The sequence below is a fragment of the Arvicola amphibius genome, chromosome 15, assembly GCF_903992535.2.
Source record: "Arvicola amphibius chromosome 15, mArvAmp1.2, whole genome shotgun sequence".
Lineage (NCBI taxonomy): Eukaryota > Metazoa > Chordata > Mammalia > Rodentia > Cricetidae > Arvicola > Arvicola amphibius.
This window is the reverse complement of record NC_052061.1, coordinates 6,234,406-6,261,186: the sequence shown is the minus strand read 5'-3', so window position 1 is coordinate 6,261,186 and position 26,781 is coordinate 6,234,406. Positions and strand designations below refer to the sequence as shown.

The 26,781-nt window shown below is 43.8% G+C and overlaps 1 pseudogene; it reads right to left on the bottom strand.

Moving 5' to 3' along the window:
• Positions 1–2,218: 2,218 nt before the first annotated feature.
• LOC119801642 lies at positions 2,219–23,421 on the bottom strand (annotated as a pseudogene).
• Positions 23,422–26,781: the final 3,360 nt, after the last annotated feature.

Genomic DNA, 26,781 nt, shown 5'->3' with positions numbered 1-26,781 from the left:
TGAAAAGAAGCCACGCGGAGTGGGCAGAAGGCTCAGGAGTTAAGAACACTGACTGCTCTTCCAGAAGATTGCAGCTGTTTGCAGTGCCCACAACTAGCAGCTCACAAAGGCCTTTAACTCCATTTCCAGGGGATCTGATGCCCTCTTCTGGTCTCCAGAGACAACAACACTCATACACAGAGAAATAAATCTTCTAAAATAAAGTAGTTTGCATGGGTACAATAAGAAAGATGGCTTTAGAGCTTCCAAGGCAATGACTGGATACCACCCAGCACAGGCTCAAGGGTGTGAAGGGTGTAAAGATTTTAACAAATCTGAAACTCTTTATTTTGAAAAGAGAACTGAGTGGTGTCCTGTTCACACAGGGACACACCTAGGGACCCATTTTTTCACATTCATCCAACAAGGCACACAGAGGCACCTGCAGCCAAAAGAACCCATTAGTGCCCAAGTTGACATCAGACTTTGCCATTAGCAATAATATGCTAGATTTCTGGACATGTAGTATGCACGAGTTACACTTGTACATTTTTCTTCTTATGTAGAAGGAGAGGACATCTTTACTGCTCACCCTGGGTATTCCGTATCCAGCTTTGATCTCATTATCTCTTCAAACAATATAACAATGTCCATTAGCTATTGTTTTACAATTTTTCAAAAAGTGTAAAGTATTACCTCATATCTTTGGTGTTATTTTTGTTCTATATTTTGCCTACTGTTTCTACCTCCCTCCAGGGTGAGTTCCTTTCTCCACCCAGCCAGTTTCTAGTACTTGACAGTTCGTGTCTACTGACTCAGGGGTAGCACCCAGAAGTGATTTCTCTCATTCGGGTCTAGTCTCAATTTTAGAAGGACTCTGTGTTCCTCAGTCTTGGAGATGGGGCATTCTCAATGATTCTGTGTTTCTCAACTGTGTTGCTTGTATTTTGGGTTTTTTGGTTTTTTGTTTTTGTGGTTTATTTTCGGCAGCTTGACACAAACTAGTCATATCTGGGAAGACAGAATCTTAACCGAGAAAATGCCTTTATAAGATTGGCCTGCAAACAGGTCTCTTAACATTTCTTAATTAGTAATTGATATGGCAGAGCTCATTCCATGTGGGTGGTGCCTCCCCTAGGAAGGTGATCCTGGGTTTTATAAGAAAGCAGACTGAGCAAACCACGAGGAGCAAGCCAGTAGCAGCGTTCCTCCATGGCCTCTGCCCCAGCTCCTGCCTCCCCGTCTCTCCCTGCCTTGAGTTCCTGCTCTGACTTCCCTCAGTGATGAACTGTAATGAGGAGCTGCAAGATAAAATAAACCCTTTCCTCCCCAAGTTACTCTTGATCCTGCTGTTATTCACAACAGTAGAAGCCCTAAGACATCAACACTAAAAAGTCTATGGTGATGTCCATCCATGACAGCTTCCCCTCCCCTTCTAAGAGTGTGAATTGTCATTGTCACCATTTTCCTTTTTGTGCTCTTAATAAGTCTTCACCAGAACCAAAGGGGAGATCACCTTGCTATTTTCCCTCCAATTGCTATGGGATTTGTTCCTATGTGGTCTGCAGTGTTTGGGTGTCTGCATGTTGTATGTGTATGAGAGTTTGGCCTGTGTGCCAGGTACATGCCTGGTTTTCACAGGGGTCATAAAAAGGCATCAGAACCCTTGAAACTGGAATTCTAAATGGTTGTAAGCCACTATGTGGATTCTGGGAATTGAGCCCACGTCCTCTGGAGGAGCAACAAGTGTTGCTAATTGCTGGATCATCTCTCTAGTCACTGTGAAATGTTTTGAACCTGAACCCCAAGGGACAATCTTTATTCGGTCATTCTACTGTCCCCAGTTAATCATGGACACCTACCAGACCCTCATGGAGAAGAGTCTGTGGTGGATGGAATCTCCTTGGGTCTTTGGTTCCCAGGAATTCTATACCCTTGATGTAGCCCGTGTGCAGCTTTTAGCACTTTTAGTAAACTCTAGCGTCTAGTCATTCTTCAAACATGCAGGAGAGCATTTCCATCGGGAGAGGAAGGGTGAGCTAGTTAATACTCACACCTCCCTCCTCCAAAGTCCCTGCCTACCTCTCTACTTCAGGGAAAGTCTTCCTTCACCCTCCACCCCCGATGGTGTTGTCTTCCTACAATGGTTTTTTACCATTTTTACTTTTCAGTTCCTTCATCCTCCTCTGCCAGAGAAGGGTATCTTCATTTGGAGCCAAAGACATGACACAGACACTGGTTTGGTCTCTAAAAGAGCTAGAGTTTTCTGTGAATTGGGGCCATGAGATAGGCATCCCATCTTTCTTGCCTTCCCATGTCCCATTGCATACAGTTCTGAAGTCCCCACAATAAGAAGCCTTTTCATCTATAAACACCACATGGTCTAACTCTGCCTTTGCTGCATTGCCCTCCCCCCAAAGCTAGCTGGGCTTCTCACTTTTAAAAGTTCATTTTTTTTTCCCGGAGGAGCTTCTCCACTGCCTCCTTGGTCCAGACTTTAGTCCAAAATGCCACTTCCTTGTCCTTCAGCCCTTGGGCTGCCTGAGTGGTTGCACCAATCTTCAAGTATTCTTCGTTCTGATTGTATTCTTGCCACGCAAACAATGTCTTATCACTGGGGTTCCTGGAATCAAAATCAAAGTTTCTCAGATCTGCTATGCGGTTCCCATGTTTCTCTCTAAATTGGATGGATCTTGGGTGTATGGATGTATATTGCTGCCATGGGACTTACTGCTCTTGGGATGAGGAGCACTCCATCTACTTGGACAGCCTGACCACTGTTAGAGAGCTCTCATTGTCAAAGTACTATGGTCATATGCTCAGGCCTTTGTCCACTTAAACTTTAAAATCTACCACTTCCCCACTCGAAACCCCGTAACATCCTACTTCCCCCACTAACCCTGTCCACCAGTCTCACCCATTCCGAGCAAAATTGCCCCAAAACTTCATCACCAACTTGCTGATGTTGATCTCTTCACTTGAGGCACTCCCTATGAGGAAGAGGATAAAAGCCCTTAGTTGCTCCTACTGGTCCATAGGCCAACAGCATCTCTGCCATGCAAGCCTTTACCATGGTGGGTTCTGTACTCTTGTTCCATATCAACTGGGTGAAAATCTGCATTTGAATAAAATCCTGGCCAATTTCACACATTCAGCAATGCGCATGTGGTTCATTAGTAAGCTGGATGCTTTTGCTTTCTATGCTGCATCTTCAGATTTTCCCATGAGTATGAGATGCCAGCAGGCTTTCTCTACCTTGTAGGACTGCTATTGACTGTTGGGTCTTTCTTTAAATCTCTCTCTCTCTCTCTCTCTCTCTCTCTCTCTCTCTCTCTCTCTCTCACACACACACACACACACACTTTTAATAGTCTGAAATATATGAGAAATGTGAAGATCCTCATGAGTAATTCAGCTTGGAGACCCTGGTGTGCCGTGGAGACCCTGGTGTGCCATGGAGACCCTGGTGTGCCATGGAGACACTGGTGTGCCATGAGAGACACTGGTGTGCCATGAGAGAAGTCATAAGTCACATGCAACTGCTGAGAGTTAAGGTATGGGAGACATTTGGAAAAATATTCAAATAGTGCATAAGCTAAAAATATGTGAGTTTTAAATAAATAGTGACATATGGAGAAACACTATATACCTAACTCAAAGTTAATGCAAATTCCAGCCTTCCCCATACCCTTATGAGTAGGAAACTACCGGCATTCTCTTTTTCAAGCAATGCCCTGCAGGTGAAGTTACAGGTCAGGATTCTAAGAGACTATATACTGGAGACACAAGCACAGTCCTCTTACATGCCCGTTGGGCAGGGAAAGACTAGGGACTGCTCAAGCTACCTCAGCTCCATTCTGTTGAGCCATGAAACTAAGATCAAAGAGGAGAAACTCTCTCAAGGATACCCAAAAAAGACTGGAGCTCAGGCCTTCTAATTCCAGGCTCATAACTAAAAAGGAACCATTACCTTTTGTAAATGGGGCACCAAATACTGAGAAGAGTTCATCCCCATGGTCTCCCATCACCATCTCAGGTTTCAGATCCGATGAGAAGCTTGGGTGATACTGAAATTCATACACGTAGACGGGGGCTCCAGCATCTGAGAAGACACCAGTCCATGTTCAATTCATGTGGAGGCATAAATCTGGATGGTATCAAGGTTCCCAGCTCTAAAAGGAGCTCCCGACTGTTCCCTGGCACTCTCCAGCTTCCACCATCTATGCTGAACACGTGTGTGGCAGTATGTCACCGTGAGCCTCCTGATCTTCCTGGGTCACTTACTTGTCTCCTGACTGCTGCTTTCCAAAATCACCTTCTGAATTAACTGCATGCATTTGGGTCTTTTCCTCGGCATGAGCTACTTTCTAGCAGATAATACAGCAGGAGAGCACACATCCCCGATCATGTAGAACCAAGACTAGGGGCCTAACTCTCAGCAGTGTCCACGTCTATCCACGCTCGGAGATAAATGAGTTAGAAACTCATACTGATGCCAGCGACCCTCTGCAACACAGCCCCTGGGTCTCACCTCTGTGACGACGAGCCACAATGACAGATGGCACGGCAAATAACACATCTCCGATCAAGTCTACAAACCGGTCTCTGTTTCTGACAAGGTCTTCTGCCCCTCCTAAGTATTCCTTAATGGCTGCAGGAATCACATCCTCGGAGATATTCTGAAATGGATCAAGGAAGTAACCCCTGTCCTAAATGGTAAGCAATGTGACTTCTTTGGCCAGATTATAAGTCTTTGCTGATCATGAACCTTTTTTTAACTCTTTAGTCTCTGCTAGGTTAATGAAGTGTTAAAGGCATGAAAATGAGACAGAACCCCAAGCCTACATATGTCTGTGCCATTGGTGTTTCTGTTATTTGAGATGAGCCCCCAGCCCTTCTGTGCTCCTTCATCAATTCTCACAATCCCCATCAGCCTCTTACGAGAAAGGGACTAGATTTCCTCAGAAGAGATGTAGCTGTCTTCTGGTCCAGTTTGCCTGAAGAGAGTGGATATCCCATAATCTGTTGAAAAAAATTATTGAGAACTTGAGAATCTTCAAGAATTAACAGGAAGAACCCAGTAAGAAAACCAATGAACTCAATTAAAAGCATGACATTTCTTTGTTGGGTCTCAATGAACATAGATCTTCCAAGAGTTAAAAAAATCAGTGAGACAAAAGGACTTAAATCTAGACTCAAAACATACTAAAGCATGTGCACACAGACATGTGCGTGCCTATGTGCTTGTGCATGGTGTGTGTATTTGACATGTTAATCTATGGGGTATGCTGGTCCTCCAGTTGATGAGAGAAAATTCAAACAATGGTGATGTATACAGAAGCAGAGAGCTCAGGGATAGAGGCCATAGAACACACATTCCTCAGACTCGGGTGACAGAGGAAACCAATATCAGTCAAAACGCCTGTGTTCTTGGTGACCTCTGGATTCCTCCTGCTGCAGTGAGAGTTGCAGAACTCTACACATGCTCTGGTCATATCCCAACCTCTACACTCAGAGACAGGACTATCATACGGCTAAGTAGCACCGCAGCCAAAAGAACGCCCCGGAATAAGCAGAACCTCCTACAACGCCTGCCTGAGAAAATGCGATGCTTTCAGATGCAGTCATTCTGAAAAGCTTCAATTGTTGATCACTTTCCTGCTTGGGATATGACTCCTAGACTCAAAATATTTTCTCAAGGATGTGAAAGTAATCTCTAAACAATAAAAATAACTCAAAACATGTTTGAATAACATGTTGGGGGAGAGAAGTCTTGGCCAGACTACCAGTCTCCGTGGAAAGGTATTTGAATTCCACGAGCACTGCACTTCACAACCCTGAGTCCTGTCATGAAGAAAGCTTGACAGTTGTCCTGCAGGTGACTGTTAGCTCACAAAGCGTGGCTGTAGCCATTGGACTCAATTGCAGTGTCCTCTTTGTGCTCAGCGCATCCTGGAGTCATCTATATCTATTGGTGTCAGAGATGTAAGTTCCAATTGTGATTGATTGTTTAACTTACTGCAGTCATATTACTGCATAAAGCCTATCCTATTGCTTTAACTAGCATCTGGCTTAACTGTCCACCAGGGGGTCTTAGATCACGTGTGGAGATCCACAGGACCTGGAACTGCACATGCAAACTGGAAACAGTTATGCCAGGCCCAGCTCTCCTGAACCTCTAGTTCCTTCCTATATCTGACATCCTTCTGAGAAAGGCACAATTAATATCTCTATGGGTCAAGTCAGGACTCTTTAATAGGAAGATTAAATTCAGGAGATACATGGCAAGGTCTTCGAGGCCTGAACCCTCCAGGAGACATTTGAACCGTCCTGGAGAAGATTTTTGTGGCAGTGTCTTCGCAGGACAATGAGCTCAACTTCTCTGAACTCAGAGAAGAGGTAGTAAAGAGGGAAGCCTTGAATGACTTAGGGTGGAAGAGTGTGTCCGCATGAGGTCTGTACATTCTTACCAGTGGAAGAAGCCAACCAAACTCTTGCTTGTTGATGCCCACCATGTAGGGGACAGTGCTGAAGTTCTTCTCAGCCAGGATCTCTTCTGGAGTCTTCGGCAGGAACACTCCATCAACTGCAGTAGGCAGGAAGGGGCAGCTCTGGGGGAGAGAACAATGCAATATCTGTGATTGCTTCTTCCCAGAGAATGCTTATGTCCCTTCCTTTGTGAATGCAAGGCCAGTACCCAGTCTCTGGCGGCTATGAGCCATAGTCACAGAGACTTGGAGTCCTGACAAGGGGGCTGAGGCACGAGGGCAGCGCTCCAACTGGGAGCTAGCAATAATGATGCAGAGGGGTGTGCAGAGCATCTTCACTTAAATTAAAATATACTTGATATGAGAATAATTGACGTTTATTTACACATAAATACATATGTATACATATAGCTATTACGCAAATATGGAGATATTGCTCTTTGTAGTAACTATGTAGTAACTATGTCTTCAAAGTTGCAGTAAATATAAAATTAGCAAATACTGAGTCACTGCTCTAAGGAGAAATCTAGAGTTAGAATCCCCTATCCCTAGGAGCCTCTGGTTACAAAGTTTCCATTAGTTCTTATCTGTGTGGGAGTTCCTGTTTATAAGTGCATTATGCTGTTTAGGTTTATTAATGCATGCAACATTTATAAAATGCAATGGCGAGGAAAGGTTTAACATTTTTCTGATCCGAGTAACTCAACTGTAAATTCCTTTTGGTTTCAGTCTCACAAGCATGCTTTCCATCATGTTTTTTAAAAGAATTCATCATCGTGAGCTGGGCTTAGTGGCCCATGCCTGAAACTCTAACATTCCGGAGCCTGTGGCAGAAGGCTCGCTACAATTTTGAAGGGATCCTGAGCTACATTCTGAATTCCAGATTAGCCTGGGCTAGAGACTGAGACATTATCTCCAAAAAGAGGTAAAGAAGGAAGGGAGGAGAAAAAAAGAAAAGCCAAACCTTCAGAACAAAAGAGGAAGTTAACCAGCTCCCGTTTCTGCAGACGGCTGCCTTTCCATCCGCCCAGCTTTATCCCACACTGCACACAGAGCAGTCCTTCCCCACAGCAAGACAAACAGATACACTTCCTTCCTCTTCGGGGTGTGCTGTGCTGTTAACTAAGGCTCTCACCACCTGCCAGTTTCATTTTTCTCTTAAATCTGAATACATAACATCTTTTTTTTTCCTGCTCACACATTCCAAAACTGAAATGGAGGTGCCATAGACAATGGAAGGTTCTAATGGAGCCTCCCCACAACAGTGCCATTTGGAAGAATGCAATGTAAACAAGAATGGGGGATCTAGCGGGGGATACACTGTTGACAGGGAGCACTGGAGTAGGAGTCAGGCAGGACTTAATTCTTATCCTCATGTTACCCTGAAAAACAATTTTCCCTCGTAGGGCATCAAGCAGGATACACACAAGGAATCCACACAGGAAAACTCCCCATTCATAGTTCAACATAGAATAACACTAAGAAGATTAAAAACTGATAATTCAGAGGGCAAAGATCCTTACCTCTCTGAGGTCTCCAAGTAAATTGACCGTAAAAGTTTTCTGTGAAGATAGAGGTAGAGATTTTGGTGAGATGGTCGCCATGTGTAAAAGCTGACCCATTGATTATCATCCCTAACGTATCAGATGCTCCCTCCTGGCTCCTCCATATGTGGGCCCAAGGTAACAGAAGACTGCACAGAATTCTCTGAATGTTGGCATGGACTAGTATGAGAGAAGATAGCATCAAAGGGGCAGAGTCTCAGGCTCGGAGCCAAGATTGCTGGAGCTCTGGAAAAGACACCTAGTACCTATGCCTAGGCTACTCTTTATCTTGTCCATCTACCCATTTCCCCTGCTAACAACACCCCCAATTCTCCTTTGAGGAAAAACGAAATAATCAAATGACTTTGGTAGCGGGGATACAACGGTGAGATAGAGCAGGAGGTAGAACGGTTTGTCCCCCTCCCACCCTTTCCCGCTCTCACTTTTTCAACTCAGACATCTGCGTGTGAGTTGAGTCACCATCGCCCTGAAGCTAGAGACTAGTCCAAACATGGACACATACACTGTCAATCCAACAGAATTCAAGTCAGATGCCAGGACTAGACAGTTTATAAGGAAACAGGACATAAGTGCGAAGTGCTCTGTCATTAACGTGACAAGAAGATAAATGTGCTTAGAAAGACGCCAATAAAGAAGCATGGAAAGCTGTGGCGTAGACTCTCAATAATCTCCAAAGTGCCACATCCCAAGACATGAGTCACCTGAAGATTCTGTTGCTCTTTCCTTTCTCTGTCTGAGGCCTCTTGCCTCTTGTTCTCTTACATTAGTAAACCCTAACCCTAATAATCTCACTGGCCAGTCTAAACCATGCTTTTCTGAGTGTGTTCATCAAGACTGCAGTGTTCACAACTCTATGGCTTAGCTTTCAGTCTGGCCTCTATATGAGAATCAGTCCTAGGATCCATCCACTGTAGTGGATAGGGTAACGCCTGTAATGCCTTGATCCTACACAAGTAACTAAAGGCAACTGGGGAAAGTTGGGAGCTAAGGGAGGTGGTATCTTCCCCAGGAAGAGCACACCAATTGATTGTCCAGTACCAAGTGATCAACCCTAAAAACATAAATACAAGAAACATTTTATGGTCTGAACAGGTTATATTTAGGAATATATTTGAATAGACAAATACGTATATTTATGCAATAACTATTAGTGAGAAATGAGATCAAAAATTTGAAGGAGAGAGGGGGAGGCTATATGAGAGCATTTGGATGGATGAAAAGGAAAGAAGAGATTTTGTAGTTGTATAACCTTAGAAATAAAAAAATAGCTATACTGGATGGATGGATGGATGGATGGATGGATGGATGGATGGATGGATGGATGGATGGATGACAGATAAAGAAATAGTATGGGGAAAAAGCCTAGTATGGTGCACTCACCTTTATCCCAGGCTCGGGAGGCAGAGGCAGGCAGATCTCTGTGAATTCGAGCCTAGCCTGGTCTATAGAGTGAGTTCAGAGACAGCCAGGACTATACAGAGAAACCCTGTCTAGAAAAACAAAAGAGAGAAAAGAAAGAAAGGAATAAAGGAAGGAGGGATGAAGGGAAGAAAGAATAGGAAGTCTAGTCCCAAAATTGGGAAAAGAATCTCATAAAATCTAAATTATTGGAATAATTATTATTGGAATAATAATAAAATAGTTTATTAATTAGAAAACATTTTAAGAAGTGAAGATAAATTGTGGTACAATCCTTTTTTAAAATGTGCTTAACAACCCCATCTTAAAATTCATAATAGTAATTATTTGTGGATGGGGAATTTAAAATTTTTTAAATAGATATGAAACATTCATAGGATGATTTATTTCTTTAGGATAAGTTATTACATGGTTGTAGTATTTTGTTTTGTTCAAGAGCTGAGGACTTTGCTCTGGCTGTACCAGTGCTATACAGGTCACATCCCCAGCACTATTACACAATTTTCACCCTGCTGCTTTTGGGCTTTCTTATAATCGGGATATTTCATAAGAACATAGAATTATGGAATTCCAAGTTTGGATCAAAAGGCTTCTAATCGATGAGACCTTTCCCAGCCACCCAACGCAAGGTACAGCTAAATAGAGAAGTCCTGAGGTAAGGACACAGGTGGGGCCACTCAGAAGAGCACACCTACCAACTTCAGGGTGATCTCCATGAGTTCGTCCTCTGTCTTCTGGCGAAGGCAGTTAACCATGACAGCTGATGTGGTGGTTTTACACCCAGCAGCAATGGCAACTTACTATACAAAATCAAAAGTAACAGCAGGTTAAGATCAATAGCCCTTCCCTCCATCCATGTAGACGGAAGGGTTTGCTGCCATCTTCGATTTCTGAAGAAGGCAGGGAGTCCTTGAAAATCCTCTGGACCCACAGGCCTGTGACCAGCAGAGGTTGACATCTGCTTCTAACTGAAATAATGGCGTTATATCTATATCTCTGTTACTTGAACTTTAAAAATGGGCATGTTGTCAAAGCAGAGGACTTAACACGATCTGTGTTCAATTCAGTGAAGAGCAAGGGATCTTAAATTTCACTCTATGCTTCACAACAGCCTCCTCCACTCTCTGGTCATTTCCTTTCCTACCAATAAATAAGGGTGATTATTGCACCTGCCTCGTAAGGAAAGCTAGTCCCAGGGATATAGTGAAGGAAGGTTTCCTATCTCTTTACGTCATAATTTATAGGAAGCCTAGACAGCACAAATTATATGAAGATATATCCAAACATAGAGAACATGGTTTGAGTGGAGCCCTGCAGGCTTTCTGGCTCAGCCATTCTCATGTCTGGTATTCCTTGAGCATCTTTAATTTCGTCATACGATATATTCCAATTTCAGGTTCCCCTCCCCCAACTCCTCCCAGATCCTCCTACCTCCACACCTCCCCAAATTCACACTCTTTCCATCTCTCTTTCATAATAATATATAATAATACATCTCATAATAGTAGCACCAATGATGAGGAGAAGGAAGAGGAGGAGGGTTAGAACAACAAATGGGGAAAAGGTCAAAGAAAAAGCAGAAGAAACTTCTAGAAGCAGTGACACACGTGTTCACCAACAGAAATCTCATAAAATCACAAAACTGGAAATCAAATGCCCAAACCAAGCATTATCACACACACACACACACACACACACCTCCAAAAATGTTACTGGGTTCATTTTGTCTTGGCCCTGTATGGGGCCTGCCCTTAATAGTAGATTGTATATTCAGGGAGATTCCATCAGAGAACACTTTTTTTTCCCTTTGTGAACAGTACTTTTGAGGGATTGTGTCCACTTCCTCTCTCTGCACTGGGACCTCATGTGGTTTAGACCTGAATCTCTAGGCAAGAAAGACTGCCAAGGACTCCAGAAGAGCAGGAGAAAGGGAGCTGCCCAAGGTAGGTCTTACCTCAGCAACAGGTTTGACATCTTTCCTGACCATACCAGGGGTGAGAGCCACACCACTCTCAGAAATGGCCCTGTGGAAGAGGTTCTTGGCCAGAGGAGACAACACCTGACAGGAAGAAACAGAGCTTGTATTCATAGGAGTGGTCAGTGATTCTCTTGACTTTGAAGTCTCTCTCTATCTGCTTCGTGGCCCTGGCTGTTCAGCTGGGGACTTTGGTACACTATAGACACAACCGTGTATCCCAGCATGCATCTCAGGCTGCCTATATGGCCAAGTTCCTGAGAGAAACTGGTGTGGAACCAGAGTTTGGAGTAGGAAGCAGAACAGAAAGTTAAGTACTCAACCATAATGACAAAACTATTGGAAAGAGAGTTAACAATCCCTGACATCGGGCTGGAGAGATGGCTCAGAGGTTAAGAGCACTGGCTGCTCTTCCAGAGGACCTGAGTTCAATTCCCAGCAACCACATGGTGGCTCACAACCATCTGTACTGAGATCTGGCGCCCTCTTCTGGCGTGCGGGCATACATCGAGGCAGAATGTTGCATATATAAATAAATAAATCTTTGAAAAAAAAAACAATCCCTGACATCAAATCCAGTCAAGCACCTCTATTTCTTAGAATTATGAAAAGCTATTTTGAACACCCCCCCCAAAAAAAAGAGCAGAGCTAAAGTTTTACCTCATATGCCTGAGGTTCTGGGTTTGAGCCAAAGTAGAAATTTAATAGTTACTATACTTTAAAAAACACATTGCAATGTTTTTGTAGCTGCTAAATCACGAAACAAATACATTTTTGAACAATGAGGCCATAGGGATAACCCTCTGCTCCTCCCTGAGGCAGCTAGAGTTCCTTACCTCTCCCAACACCTTCTGCGCCCTCAGTGCCCTTAGTCTACTTCCACACCAACACGACCCATCACTGTCCCCTGGACTGTGTCTGTCCCACATTCTCTGTTCTACTCTCTGCTTGTCACTTGGCTCATTCTTCCCTCAGCCACCTTTATCAACCTTTCATTTCTCAAACCTAGGTGTTCTGCCTCTAAGGACAGAAAAATCCTCATATCACCTAGAGGAAACCCTTGTCTGTTAGAATAAAATATAGGCATAAATCTTCATGTGTTTGAATTAGGTTTATAAAAAAGAAAAATCCTCATATTACCTAGAGGAAACCTTTGTCTGTTACCAAGTGCCCCCAACACATAGACCTATCTTGTAGCCATTGAATGAGATTCTGTCTAACTCTTTTTTTTTTTTTTTGCTTCTCCGTATTTGTATTCTATCAACCCCTAGTTCACTAGACTGGTAACGTCCTAATGCTAAGTGATTAGCAAAGAAGAGAAGCCTCTCCATGAAAGGATGGGTATGTCATTGGCACAGACAGAATTGGATGTTACTACACAAACCTGAGTTCTGAGCTTTCTGGGGTCAAAGAAAAGTTGACCCTTTGCTCAACACTATCTGATACTGTACAATAAGTTAACTGAACTCTGAGAGCAAAAGTACCATGGCTGGATGGACTGGCCTCCAAGAGATCCTATTAGTGGTCTAGGCATGAGACCTGGTGCTGGGGACACTTACAAGAACAGAGACACTTTCACCTCCTGCTGACTCTCCAAAGATGGTCACAGAGTCTGGGTCTCCTCCAAAGTTGACAATGTTGTCTTGAACCCAGCGTAACGCAGCCAGCTGATCCAGGTGGCCCCAGTTCCCCCGGCTGTGTTCATCTCCTGTGCTGCAGGACAATAGGGTGCGAATATTGACGTCACAGCAGGTTCTACAAAATTTTTTTTTTTTTTTTGGTTTTTCGAGACAGGGTTTCTCTGCAGCTTTAGAGCCTGTCCTGGAACTAGCTCTTGTAGACCAGGCTGGTCTCGAACTCACAGAGATCCGCCTGCCTCTGCCTCCCGAGTGCTGGGATTAAAGGCGTGCGCCACCACCGCCCGGCTTACAGCAGGTTCTAAAGAGCACAGCTTGACCAGGAGCTCAGTGTGAGCTTTCGGGAATATGTCTTCTTCTGCATTCTTGACACAGGGACCTTCATTGCCCCAATCCTGATAGCATGGGGCTTTCCTCGCCCAGAAAGTGTGTGCTGAGACATTATGTACCCCAGAGTGGTCTAAGACCTAGAGCACACCTGAGAACTAAACAAAAACTTCCAAAAATCAGAATGAGATGAAAAGAGAGCATAATGCCATCTAGTGGGGATATTAAAATGAGCCAAGGAGCTAGCAGGAGGCCTGGAGGAAAGAATGTAAGATTTCATGACCATGGAGGGATCCTCTGAGGCACCGGCATTTAATAGAGGCCTGAATAGAATGAGGACATCTATCTCAGAAATTATCAGAGGAAGGAAGTAGAGCCAAGTACAAAGACCTCAGGGTCATGAGAACAAAGCAGCAAATGAACAGCTGGAATCACTCGGGGCTTCACTGGGGAGGAAGATGATGCATCCAACAAGATGGTGCATAACCAAAGCCAGGAGAAGGATTCTCTCAAAGAGGCAGTAGCAACTGACTGTCGTGGCTGATGCAGTGAGTCCCATATGGTTAGGAGTACCATTGAAGGTCTCAATTGGTCTCTATGGCAGCCTGGAGGGCATGGGCAGATGAAAACATGCCTGCAGGAGCACTCACTAGGTTCATTCAGGAAACAGTCCTTCCTTTCCTTTCCTGTGAGAAGATGTATAGCATTTGACAACTACTCAACCACTGTACTATGCAGTGACCACAAGTATAGAGGAATGCAGTGTGCTGCCAGCACAAGTCAAGAGAGGTGAGTGTTTCAGAAGGGACAACACTAAGAGTGGGCCATAGAGAACACGTCAGTGCATCACAGGGTAGCAATCAAAGCAGGAGAAACAGTTCAAACATTCAAAAGTAGATCCACAGGCATTTCTGGGGAAGGAGGAGGTAGGTGAGGCTAATAATGAAGGGAGCAGATGCTTTTTGAAGGAGTTGAGCAAATGGTTCTATGAGAGATTACATCACTATAGCTGGGTCCTAAAGTCTTTGAATCAGCAGCTGTTATGATTTAGATGTCGTTTGTGCTACCTAGGCTTATTGCTCCCCAATGCAGCAAGAATATACAGTGATGGATCCTGTAATATACCCATGAAAGACCCAATGGAAGGTGATTATGTCTTCAGGTGCTGGCTGCATTTGGAAGGTATCTGTGAGAAAGCTCTTATAGTAAGAACAAGGCTCCTCTTTTTGGTTTCCTAGATCACCATGAAATATATCTAGGTGTCTAAGTAGAAGACTCCATGTTGATGCATTGACAATGTGACAGTGTTAATAAAGGGCCTCACCAGATGCCACCATGAGGTCACTTGATCTTGGACTTTGACTCTCAAAGAAAAAGAGCTAAGTTCATCTTTTTGTTATTGTGTATCATCAGTATGCAACTGACAATTATGGGAGTTAATGTGCTGTCTCTAGTGACCTACCTGAAGAATCCCCAGATGCCCAGGCGATACTGAATGGCCACCACAACCACGTTTTCATGGGCAGAGAGGGCCAGTCCGTCGTAGGTGGATGCCCCACCCACCACCAGAGAACCTCCATGGATCCACACCATCACCTGCAGGACACAGCAGCAAGGACCATAAGAAGCAGCACTAGGAAGGCCATTAGAAACTGTCTGTGCTGGTTGTCTTTTCCTCACCCTACCTGAAAGAGGTCAGTGCCCAAAGTCTGTCAGTGCCTAGCAAGGATGCAACAAAAAGCATCTTCTTCAATCTCCTCTCACCAGCGCTGGGCCCACCGTCAAACTTTATGTCTCCTGGAAGTGCATGCCTTTCGCTCCCACCCTGAGTACCATGTATTTTAATGGTCTTCATATTAATAGTGCCACTGCAGGCACAGGAAGGACCAAGGATGCCCTGTTTTCCCCAATACTCACTCCCAGACTCTTCATCTACCTGAATTTATACTCCATATCAGTTAACTCTGTAGTGATGGGTGAAATTATATCGTGTGTGGTGACTATCTCAAGACCCATTTATTCCTCCTGGGATGTTTTGAATGAGAATGGCTCCCATAGGCTTATATATCTGAATGTTCGGTCCCTGGCTGGTGGAATTGCTTTGGAAGGATTAAGAAAGGTCACCTTGTTGGAGTAGATACTTCACTGCACCTGAGTTATAAAGTTTCAAAGGTCAATGCCAGGCCATGAAGTGTTTAAATAATATTATAACATTGCCAGTAAAGAAAAACTTACAATTTGTGACATATACCAAGAACTGACCTCCAAACATTAGAAAATAACTTTCTTATCCATTCTTGGTGTCATTCAATTCCTGGACTCTTCAACTTGAGAACGTTGTAACCCTAGCTTATTTTATAATTGTCTTCATTATTTTTTTCTTTTAATGCGATTGTTGGCATTCAGTGATCTTAGACTTACACTATCTCTCTTTTAATATATTTTACCTTTGGATTACTCTTTTAAAATGTTCTTTTGTGTCTTGTCACATTCTCAATATATAGCCATGAAGGCATTTGTTCCTGTTCTCTCAACAACAGTCTAAAGAGTAAACTACATGACACAGAGATCACATCGATGGTTCAGGGCAGTTGTGCCATGGTTTCCATTGCTCTTACCCTTCCTGGGGCCACTGGTTGGTGCATTCGTGCTGCTCTTGCTTAGGCTTGGTATTTAAAACCATGTAAAATTTGTGTCTTCTAGGATATGACAATTTCAAACTATATCACTAATAATCAGGGATTCTAGTCAACTTCTGCTAGAGGAAGTTCAGTCTCCATTCCAACTGTGATCTGACTTAGGTGAGAACTACACCTCTCAAAGGCACAGGGAAGGTTTTAAAAGACAGATCATCATCTTTCAGTCCCCTCAAAAAAGTACTCTAGGGATCACAGCTCTTAGGGGAGAGATTAGGATAGAGAGGGATACTCCAGAGGAATCAAGATTGATAAATGAGAGAATCCAATAGCAGAGGAAAATTGGAAACCCTTCTGACCATGGAAACAAAGCAGCCTGTATGGAAGCCATGACCAGTGATCTTCAAATGCTGGCAAACCCAGACTGTGAACAACTATGAAAATGACTTCTGAAAGAGAGATTGTCGTGGCCCAAGGCCCCTGAACCTCAAATCCCTCCCAGCCCTCCAGCTCACTTCATTCTCAGCAGTACTTTTTCTTAATAAACTTTCTCTATTTCTATCACTATTTGTGTGTCCCTGATCTATTCTTTGTTCCAGAAAACAAAAACGTAGATGTCTTTGTAGGAGCACTCTAGACACTAATCCACCCCTATAATACTAGAAGGCAAGACTGTGAGAATGGCCCATGAACCTCCTCTTACTGACCCCAAATCTGGCTGTGTATGGGTACCCTGAGTGCACATAGAAGATGAAGCATGCATGAGTGAGCTCTGTCCCCACTTCCTGTGGTTTCAAAGCACATACAGAACAAAACAGAAATTCTAAGATCACAACTTCTCCCTTCACTTCCAGGCTAAAAGCCAGCACATCTCAGAGAGGTCATGATACCCTGACCTCTTCTGCCCCACGAGTCATCTTCTGTTCCAGCAGCCCCTTCAACTTCAGCCTCCAACTAATAGCCAGCCCCATTTCTGGTCCTTCATTTATTTGGAAAATTCTAACTCACTGGGTCATCAGCCTGTGATGAGATGAGGAGGGATATGAGCTGTTAAGCCCCAGATGTTTGGCCACCAAGCTTCTGACACTGTCTCCCTCTGCACCCTCCACACTGCCATAGGACAGGAGGTTTTTACATGTGATAGTGGCGGCCTGTAGAAGTGATAGCTGTGTGCTGTGGAAAAGCCTCATATCATGCTTAGCTCATGACAAAGACACTGGTTTGGTGATCAGAAAACCCAATCTCTTGTCCTCTATCACTAATGGTTGATGTCCTTTTCTTCAATTATTGCCCCAGTTTCTCTGTCAAATAAAAAGTTCATAATTTTTCTCTAAGATTTGTTTCAGGTTTAATTTGCTTCAAATTATACCTAGGCTGTACTGAGGATCATATTCTCTCTCTAGTAACTAAGACCAGTCACTGCCTTTCTGTTGGTGTCAGGGAACTTGAAAGAGCAAGGTGTGCATGGCAGTCTCTACTACAGTCTGGTTGACATCTCTGGGACTGCATGAGGGAAGGAACACTTGCATTCCCAATAGTTACAGAATTCTCTGGATCTCTGAACTAATCCTGGCCCATGAAGCCCCTGGACCCAGCTCCCTTCATTCCCCCTCAAATTGCATAGAAAAGCCAGATGCTGGAAATCACAAGTCCAGATCAGTGGTCCCCATGCTCACCGGCAGCCTCACGCTCTTTGTCAAGTCAGCAGGAGTGTAAATATTTAGGTAAAGACAGTCTTCAGAAAACTGGAGAGGGATGCTCTCCTTTCTGTTGGTGAAGAGTTCATGAAGCATTTTCCCTACCGTAGGATCTTGGGAGCACCTGAGAAGAAGAGAGCACATCTGAGATCTACCAGACAGATACTGGGCATGTCACCTGGAGCTCAGCTTTGCCCCGTGAAGCTTGAACCTGGAAATGAGGTAGGTATCAAGGGTAAGAGGGCCTTTGTGGTTCCTGAGGAACCCTGGGATGCTGTAGAGCCTCCTGAATCTGCAGAGGATGCAGACCCGGCATCATTCCTCTTCCTGGAGTGTTCGGACTGCCTTACTCCATGATAGGAGCTCCTCACACACCAAACCTACCCTGGGAGATGGCACTCCCTGTTCTGTCCGATGGCCTTTCTTCTGCTAGGCTTTGTATAGACTATAGGGTGGCCACATAAATATGATACAGTTCTTGAGAGTCTTCCATCAACCAGAAGAGCTACCTCCAATGACTCACAGCCCCTGGCAGGTCAGGGGCCATTTCTCTGTGAGGCAAAGAGTTGCATTCTAGTTCTGCCTCAGTGACTAAGGTGCTAGGTGACATTGGTGAATTTCTGTCCTGCTCTGGTTCCTAATCTTTCAGGTGCAGATGAGAAGAATGCTGTCTTGAGGGACCTTGCAGCAGCCCTGGTCTGCTAAGTTTCTAATTATTCACCTGCCCCAGTAATCATTGGTTACTTCCCTGATGAGATGTCTTGGAGATTATTCCCAGATTGTAACTATTAATAAGAACTGAGTTCTCCTAGTTGGTTTAACTTGGCATTTGTTTTGAGTCCCTTTTTGCAATAATTCGTTTGAGCTCCAGATTAGCCACAAGTGTGTTCTTTCATGTCCTCGATTTATAAATGAGAAAGATGGGGCACAGGTTGATTAGAGAAACTGCCCAAGATATATCACGAGCAGGAGGGAAGCATAGTATTTACGTCTCAGGTAAAGGATAACCAACATCCCCTGAGCCCAGTAGTCAAGTGGCAAGATCTGAGATACTAGAGAGGAATTTCTGGTTTCCATCTTGGAGAGTGTGGCCTATGTCAACAATAGCAAGGGGAATAATATTCATAATGTGTTTTAATTTTCAAATATCAAAGAAGAAAAAGAGTTCAACATCACCAGAAATTTAGATAACTATAACACCAAGATTTGATACTATAAATTATTACTGTGATTTTATATTGTTATTTTTCTTATTCACTAACCACAAAACAAGCATTTTTGATTAAGTCCAACATTAGCAAGCATCTGCTAAATAAGGACTTTTTATGTATCAATGAAAGAAGTGTGTATATTTAGAATATTTATGAAGGGAAATTGAGCCAAAAGCACATATTATTTGACTCAGTAATGTCATTGCTGGGGCTGAAATATTCATGAAAGTGTATAATTATGTTGCTAAAACATATCCACCATATTCTTATTTATTTTGTCAAGCATGTCAAAAACAACTCAATAACCTCCCCCAAAGAAATTGAGTAAATAAACTATATTTCAATAGCAAAATTAAGGCAGCTTCTTAACATCAGGCTATGATAATTATACTATGGAATGATGTTGATACTGATGATATTCTTATAAATGAATAAAGAACCAGCCACCGTGCCTCTATGTATAATCAGGAAGAAATTGCACCACAAAGACAAAGACGAGAAAGTACGACAGAAAAGCCAGCCCCTCCCTTCTCTCTGGGTGACGAAACGGGTGCGGTTTCAATTTTCCTGTCTCTGCTTCCTGTATTTCCCAACAATTTTTTGCCAACTGCTTGCTTTATACTTTTAATCAAGAAATGAAAAGACTAAGTGTTCTCTTAAAGGGAAAGACATTTTAGAAGACCAAAAGAAGTGGGGTTCTGGAGCCTCCAAAATGACCTGAGAAGATGGGCAGTGTCTGAACTGACTTTGGCAGGTGCCCGGAATTCTTGGGGAGTGGCAGTCAGACCACCTGGAGTACCCAGCTTTCTTCACCCATGGGCCATTGTGACCAAGGAAAACCAACCACCAGTCAGCCTGTGATTAGTTAACAAGACTGGATTTGCAGTGAACCTCCATTACCCGTCACCCATATCCATTCTTACCCAGCCCACACCGCCCCACCAACATGTAAGACAGAACAGACAGAATCTTACTGTTCAACTTCTTTATCTCATCAAAGCACTTAGCATTTCTATCATATTCGCTAAATAATTTATTAGTTTACTTGTTGTCTCTTAACAGCGAGATTCATGAAGATAACTGTTTTCTTTGCTCATGCATTCAAACTCCCAGGGCATGCCCAACTCACAAGAAGCACATGTTGGTTATGGGCTCTAAGAAGCCGTGACAGTTCTACACTGGTTTAATTTCTACAGTGCTCTTAAGGACTCCAGACAAAACAGTTGATCACAGAACTGCCTGACTTCTTTCTGTGTCACTGAGAGAGATGCCCCTGTTGGATGAGACCCAGGCCCTCCCCAGCAGCTTACATAGGAGGGTAGGAGGTAGCGTCCTTCACGAAGCTCCAGGGCTCTGCAGGCTGTGGTGGAGCAAACCTCAGGGAGCCAAGAGGGGGCTTGGCAAAGGGAACTCCCAGAAAGACGGCCACAGGCTGTGCAAATCCTTCTAAGCTGATGTACTTCCCCAGGACTTTGCCATGAACAGTGTTCACCACGGGTGGTGAGGATGGGTGCCCTGCTGGACAAGGAAACATGAGAACACATCAGAGGGCAAAAACCAGACCTGGATTCCAGGAGTTTTTTTCACTGTCTATGCATGTGACCTTGAGTAAGTCACCTCAACTCTCTAGGCCACGGTTTCTTCTCACATAAAATGAAGAAAATGATTCTTAATAACTCATAAGAATGACAGAATGAATAAATCAGAACTGGAGGTATAAAACTATCCAGGCAAAGTGGTTGTTAACAGAGAACTTCTACTGAACAAGACCTTCAGTTTCTCTCTCAAAAGCCTCCAGGAGCATTGATCTGTCATGATCCCAGGGCAGGACGGGTGAGAGGATGAGCAGGAAGGATATCCCCTTGTCCCCGAAGGAACGGCCAGTAGGGGAAGAGCCACAGACACATTTGCCCTGGCTCTGGAGTGAATGGTTTTATCCTGGGAAAGGACAGGAAGGGCTTTGGGAGTCAGAAGAAGTGAGGCCTCCTAACTGGTGTTAACTGGTGTGATCGTGGAGGAACTGGATTTACAGATGGGGAGAGAGGGAGTAAGGTAAGATGAGAAGAGAGTGTATAAAACAGAGAAAAGAGACTGTGTAATGACCCAGAGAGGCCAGAGCATAGGACCTGGCTGGGAATGGTGGCAGGTGACTATGAAGCCACCAAGTGGAGTTCCATGAGGAGAGGAAGATGAGGAAGATGGCCCCGGGTGAGCAGGTAGAGTCTAGCATCAGATTGAGATTATTTTGTGGTCAATAATCTGCAACAAGTGTGCTGGAGGACAAAATATTTAATTCTGGAACTTTCCTCTGTTAGCTCTGAGCTGGGCCATGCAGAGAGTAGAGACTGGCTTCTGTGTGCTCATGAAGAGATTCTCTCAGAGAAAACAATGCTTCTCTGCTGCCATGCTTCTACCTGTGGGGAACATTGACTCAACCCCACCCATCCTCTTCCAAGACTCCTTTACGGTCACTCCTGACATGTCCTTGTCTGGGCTTCAGTAATCTATGCACCAGGGTATCATTTGTAGGGAATTATATCCTGACTCCTGCCCTCCCAGTTGCTATGGGGACAGGTAGATTGTCAACATCGCTCCCAAAATGTGTGGGCAGAGATGAAAACAATCCAGATTTGGCCTAAGAGAAGAATAGTCCAAGTATTAGACAAGCTTTTGGAGGGAGGTTTAAAGAACAATATCTGTACTTCTAATTCTCTTGTTCACTCTGGATTTTTCTCATGTAATTACTTATAATTAGTAATCACTTATAGTAATGAACTACATTCCTGATGAAGAAAGTATGAACTGGTAGCATATACTGAATAAATGATTTAATATAAAATGAAAATAAAAAATAAGAACAGTATCCAAGTCTCATAGTGCCCATGGTCAGTTACATGCTAAGGATATTCATGTTTTTTATGGTGACTGCTAATTATTACAAATATCTCCCTTTCTTTATCTGAAGTTTCATGGAGACATGTCCAGTTAGTCCCCAACTTCTGGTATTCTGACTTATAATGTTTTCAATCTAAGATAGAGAACATAGTCCCACCAATAGTCTAAGAACTCAATCATTAATACTCTAAAGTGAAGCGACAAACTCGTATGTCTGCTCCATGGTTACCACCATGTATGTAGACTCTGTATGTCTATGGTCAGCAGCCTTGAGGGGGGAATAAATTCCCTGAGGAGGAGCAGAGAAAGGACCATTAGCAGTTGTGGCTTATATAATAGGGAGTGTACACAAGTTCACATATCAGGCACTTGCTGTGTGCCAAGGGTGCATTCCAGTCCCAGGTACAGTTTCTCAAAGATGCTTTGCTGAGTGCCTGTCAATATGCCCACTTCAGTGGTGAATGAGTGGGATTTGGAAGCAACCTTAGGGAGCTCCTAAAGACAAAAATAGATTGGCATTGCCAGAGTATCATCCCACTACAAATTTGGGTCCTTCCCAGCTCTGCCTTGCACTCAATTCCCAGCCTCTCATGGTGCCATATGTCCAGAAATAAGATTAAAATCCAGAAGAGGCTTGGGTTGCCAGGACTCTGATAGCTCACTAGCTCATCACCAGCTTCATTTGGGTCTCATAGCCTGGACCATCCTCAAGCTGTCCTGGTCACCCAAAACAGAACACCAGAAAATAGAAGCAGCCTATATGCCCCCAAAGTCTTCTGCGATAACTCTATATAGCCTGTCCTACACACCAACTTTTTTCTGTCCTTTCCCTTCCTTTCAGGGGAAACACAATGGCCATTGCCCACGGTCTTTCCACCCCACACCTCCTGAATGACCTGATGCCCGTTGGCAGCACTCATGTCCTGTGTGAGTTTCCTTCTCTAGCATGATCTAAGTGTTCTAGAAAAAAGCACCACTTTTCTCCTCACTTCAGCCTAATAAGATAAGCATTATTACTGCCCATATTTTAGGAATAGGGTCCCCCAGACACAGAAAAATAAACACTGGCTAAAGGATGCACAGCCTAAAGCCTGAACTACATATAGACCCACATTCCAGCTCCTGGTCCATCCTTTAACATTCTGCTGAAAAGAAAATTTTAAAGATCTGTTTTAGAGATTTCATGATCCAGCTAGAAATAGACTGAGGATCAAGGGGGAAGTAATCTGATCTCTTTGAATATCCCTATGTGAATTCTGCCGTCAGCATAGTGGCCTCCTGAGCCTGACGCCTGACGCAGGGTCTCAGGGACTGTAGAGTCTTCTGTATCATCTCTCATGGCCAAGGCTGGTTGTACGTGACTGCCCCAAATTCAAGCATGTGCTACAGAACCAACCCTGAAACCCTTGCAGTTCTGCCCACCTCTTCTCTGGAACAGGGCTTCTACATATTTGTATTTTAGGGGACTTACCATAAGCCATGCAAACAGGAAGTAAAACCAGGACCAGAGCGTCGAACCTCATCATGGAATGACAACCCATCTTCCAGCTCTGACTTCTCTGTGCTTCTCTTAAAGGATACTCGTCTCCGCCCCAAACCACAAACTCTGCCCCGCAGAAGTGGACCGACTACATCAGCTAATGTAGCAGAAACACCTCCCTCTTCCAAAGAGTTTCCCTGAAGTCCTTTAGCACCACCAAGCCATGCCTACCCTCTTTCATCTGAGCAGTCTGTAACCAATAGCAGACTGGCATAAATAGAACCAGCTTTGTATGTAAGACTTTTCCCATTGTAGAACTCCAGCCTCAGAATCAAAGAGCGTCAAGCAAACTGGATTCTAAAAAGAAGGTGCAACACTATAGAGTAACTTGAAGCCCCAACGTTGCTCAACTGGGGTATTAGGACACATCCCTTAGCTTCTATGGTCTGGTATCTCCGATGGTTCTAGGCGTTCAAGTTTAGATGTGTTCATACACTCTGGTCAGGCCTCTGCTGCTATGATTTCATCATGATGTCTCTACCTAAGTCTTTCGTGTACTGAATCGTTGGCCGCAGCTCATGGCAGGAGTGAGGTGAGTGGGTCATGAAGCCACTGAGTTTTATAATTTAGGGATCCTTTGATGAGTCCATAGCTGAATGACTGAGCTGTCAGAAGGAGGGACTTGGGGAGAGGAAGTGAGCTGCCAGGGCATCTCCCTCCCTTTTCAGCTTTGTATTTGGAGGTTTACACCATATAAGCATACCATCTATGTCCTCGGGTCATCTTTAAATTTCTTTTTTTTAAAGATCTATTTATTTATTATGTATACAACATTCCTTCCATGTATGTTCACATGCCAGAAGAGGGCACCAGATCTCATTATAGATGGCTGTGAGCCACCATATGATTGCTGGGAATTGAACTCAGGACCTCTGGAAGAGCAGTCAGTGCTCTTAACCTCTGAGCCATCTCTCCAGCCCCTTCTTTAAATTTCTTTAAATGCATTATTTATTTTTCATTTATGTATTTATTTTCAAGCATTCGTTTCTATAAATGGAAGACCAGCATTACATGCAATAAAATTAAAATATGGAAAATACATTAATTTACTTAAAAACTAAATGATGATAAGATAAAAATAGTAAATGAGGAAACACAAACAATGAACTACTATATTTACAAAACAATTTATACCCGAAAGCAAGCTACTTAATGCAGAAAGCAAAGCATTGACCATTAATTCGTAACATACGGACTCTAGCTGTCTTGGCCACCATCACCAGCTAGGCGACAGGCGGTAGATTGCTCAAGGATGACAGTCACTGCAGTCCTCTCCTGGAGCTTCAGCGAACATGTGCTGCCAGCGCCTTGGCCAGATGCTCTATTTTATGTACACTTTCCAGGTTCTAGATTCTGTGCTGTACACTGTGGAACTAGTATTGATGTGATAAACACCATGACTCAAAGCAGCTTGGGGAGGAAAGGGTTTATTTCAGCTCACAGCCCCCACGGCACAGTCTGTCACGAAAGGAAGTCAGGAACTCAAGGCACAAATCTAGAGGCGGGAACTAAAGCAGGGGACATGGAGGAACACAGCTCAGAATGACCATCAAGAAGGGATGACAGTCACAGCTTATGCAAAGCAAGGCTCCTCTCTGGAACTTCTTCACCTTGGTTGGGGACAGCATATTGGACAAATGTGTTCCACTCTCTGATTGGTTCAGCAGTGGTGTTTACCCGATGTTGAGGGACAGAATGGATTATTGTTGCTGTTTATAGGTGGCCCTAGATCTCCTGGCACTCTCTTCTAACTATGCCCTACCATTGCAGCGCCATCTTTGCTGAAGTCCTCCCCAAAGCCAGACAGATAACAACACTGTGCTTTTGAACCCGTGATTCGATAAGCTGTTTATCTTTGCGAACCGCTCAACCTCAAGTATGTTATTACAGCAGCAGAGGATGGACTAACATGACTCTCTGGGTTTTGGTTTGTTGTTTTTGTGTTTTGTTTCTTTGTTTGACATATTTCCTGCAGATCAGGCCACGAACGCTGTCCCCACAGGTCCTCACATGTACTGTATCAACTTCACCATCAAAAGCACTTCTCTCCTGGTCAGCCTTCACCACCCTGCGTGCTTGCCACAGAGCTCCCACAATGCCTTTCCTGGCAGGTCCCCTTCCTGGACATCCTTTATACTCGAGATCCAATCCATTCAAGCCAGCACTCAAATGGCAAAGTAGATTGGGTTTGGAGGGTTTTTTTGTTTTATTTTGTTTTGGTCTGTTTGTTTGTTTGTTTGTTTTTGTTTTTGTTTTTCCTGCCTTTTCCATCCCAGGGAACAAATGAGGCACACATAAATCAACTTTAGCTGAGGACATAAACAAACGGCCTCCCCCTCAACCGTGGAAAAGATGACTGGGGAAGGACCAGGTCAGGTGTTTTCCCAAAGGCAAGGCTGAGCACAATTCCTACTCTCCCCCACCTCTGAGAAAGATTGCACGTGACATGCATCTCTGGCCAGAGGCTGAGAGAGGACAATTAGGCTTCTGAGTTGAGCAAATAATCCACACACAGTCTGCCTTCAGAGAACAGATGTAAAGTCCAGTCTGGAACGAAGGTTGGCCTCACCTGAGGCTCTTTCAGAGGCTCTGTCTTTAGGAACGTCTCAGGAAAGCGCAAACACAAAAACACTTCAGACCTGTTCAACCTCTGTTCTGAAATAAGCATCTCAGAAACCTACTTCCTCTTTGCAATCATGTGTAATCTTGAAATAGTCACAACAGTAACTGTGGCACATTACACAGGTACAGTATGATTATAAAAAGTAAGACTGTCATCTTCCTTTTCTGAATAGTGGGGAGTAGAACACACACCCACCTACCAGGTGGCTAAGCTGATTCCATCCTTTCTAGTGTAAATATAAGCTCTCCAGAGAAAGTCTACAGCTTCACTCTAAATAAAGTTCCCTCTCTGCTAAACACCTTGCCGCTCCCGAGTAGCACTCAACAAACTTACACCATAAGATATTCAGAGGTGTGGCTCTTTCCCAATACCTTCTTGCATGCCATTTGTTCAGGATCCCTTGGGACATGTCTGGTATATATGATAGACTTGGGGACATGTCTGGTATATGTGATACACTTGGGGACATGTCTGGCCTATATGATATTCTTGGGGACATGTCTGGTATATGTAATACACTTGGAGACATGTCTGGTATATGTGATACACTTAGAGACATGTCTGGTATATATGATACACTTGGGGACATATCTGGTATATATGATACACTTGGGGACATGTCTGGTATATATGATACACTTGAGGACATGTCTGGTATATATGATACACTTGGAGACATGTCTGGTATATGTGAGACACTTGGGGACATATTTGGTATATATGATACACTTGGGGACATGTCTGGTATATATGATACACTTGGGGACATGTCTGGTATATATGATACAC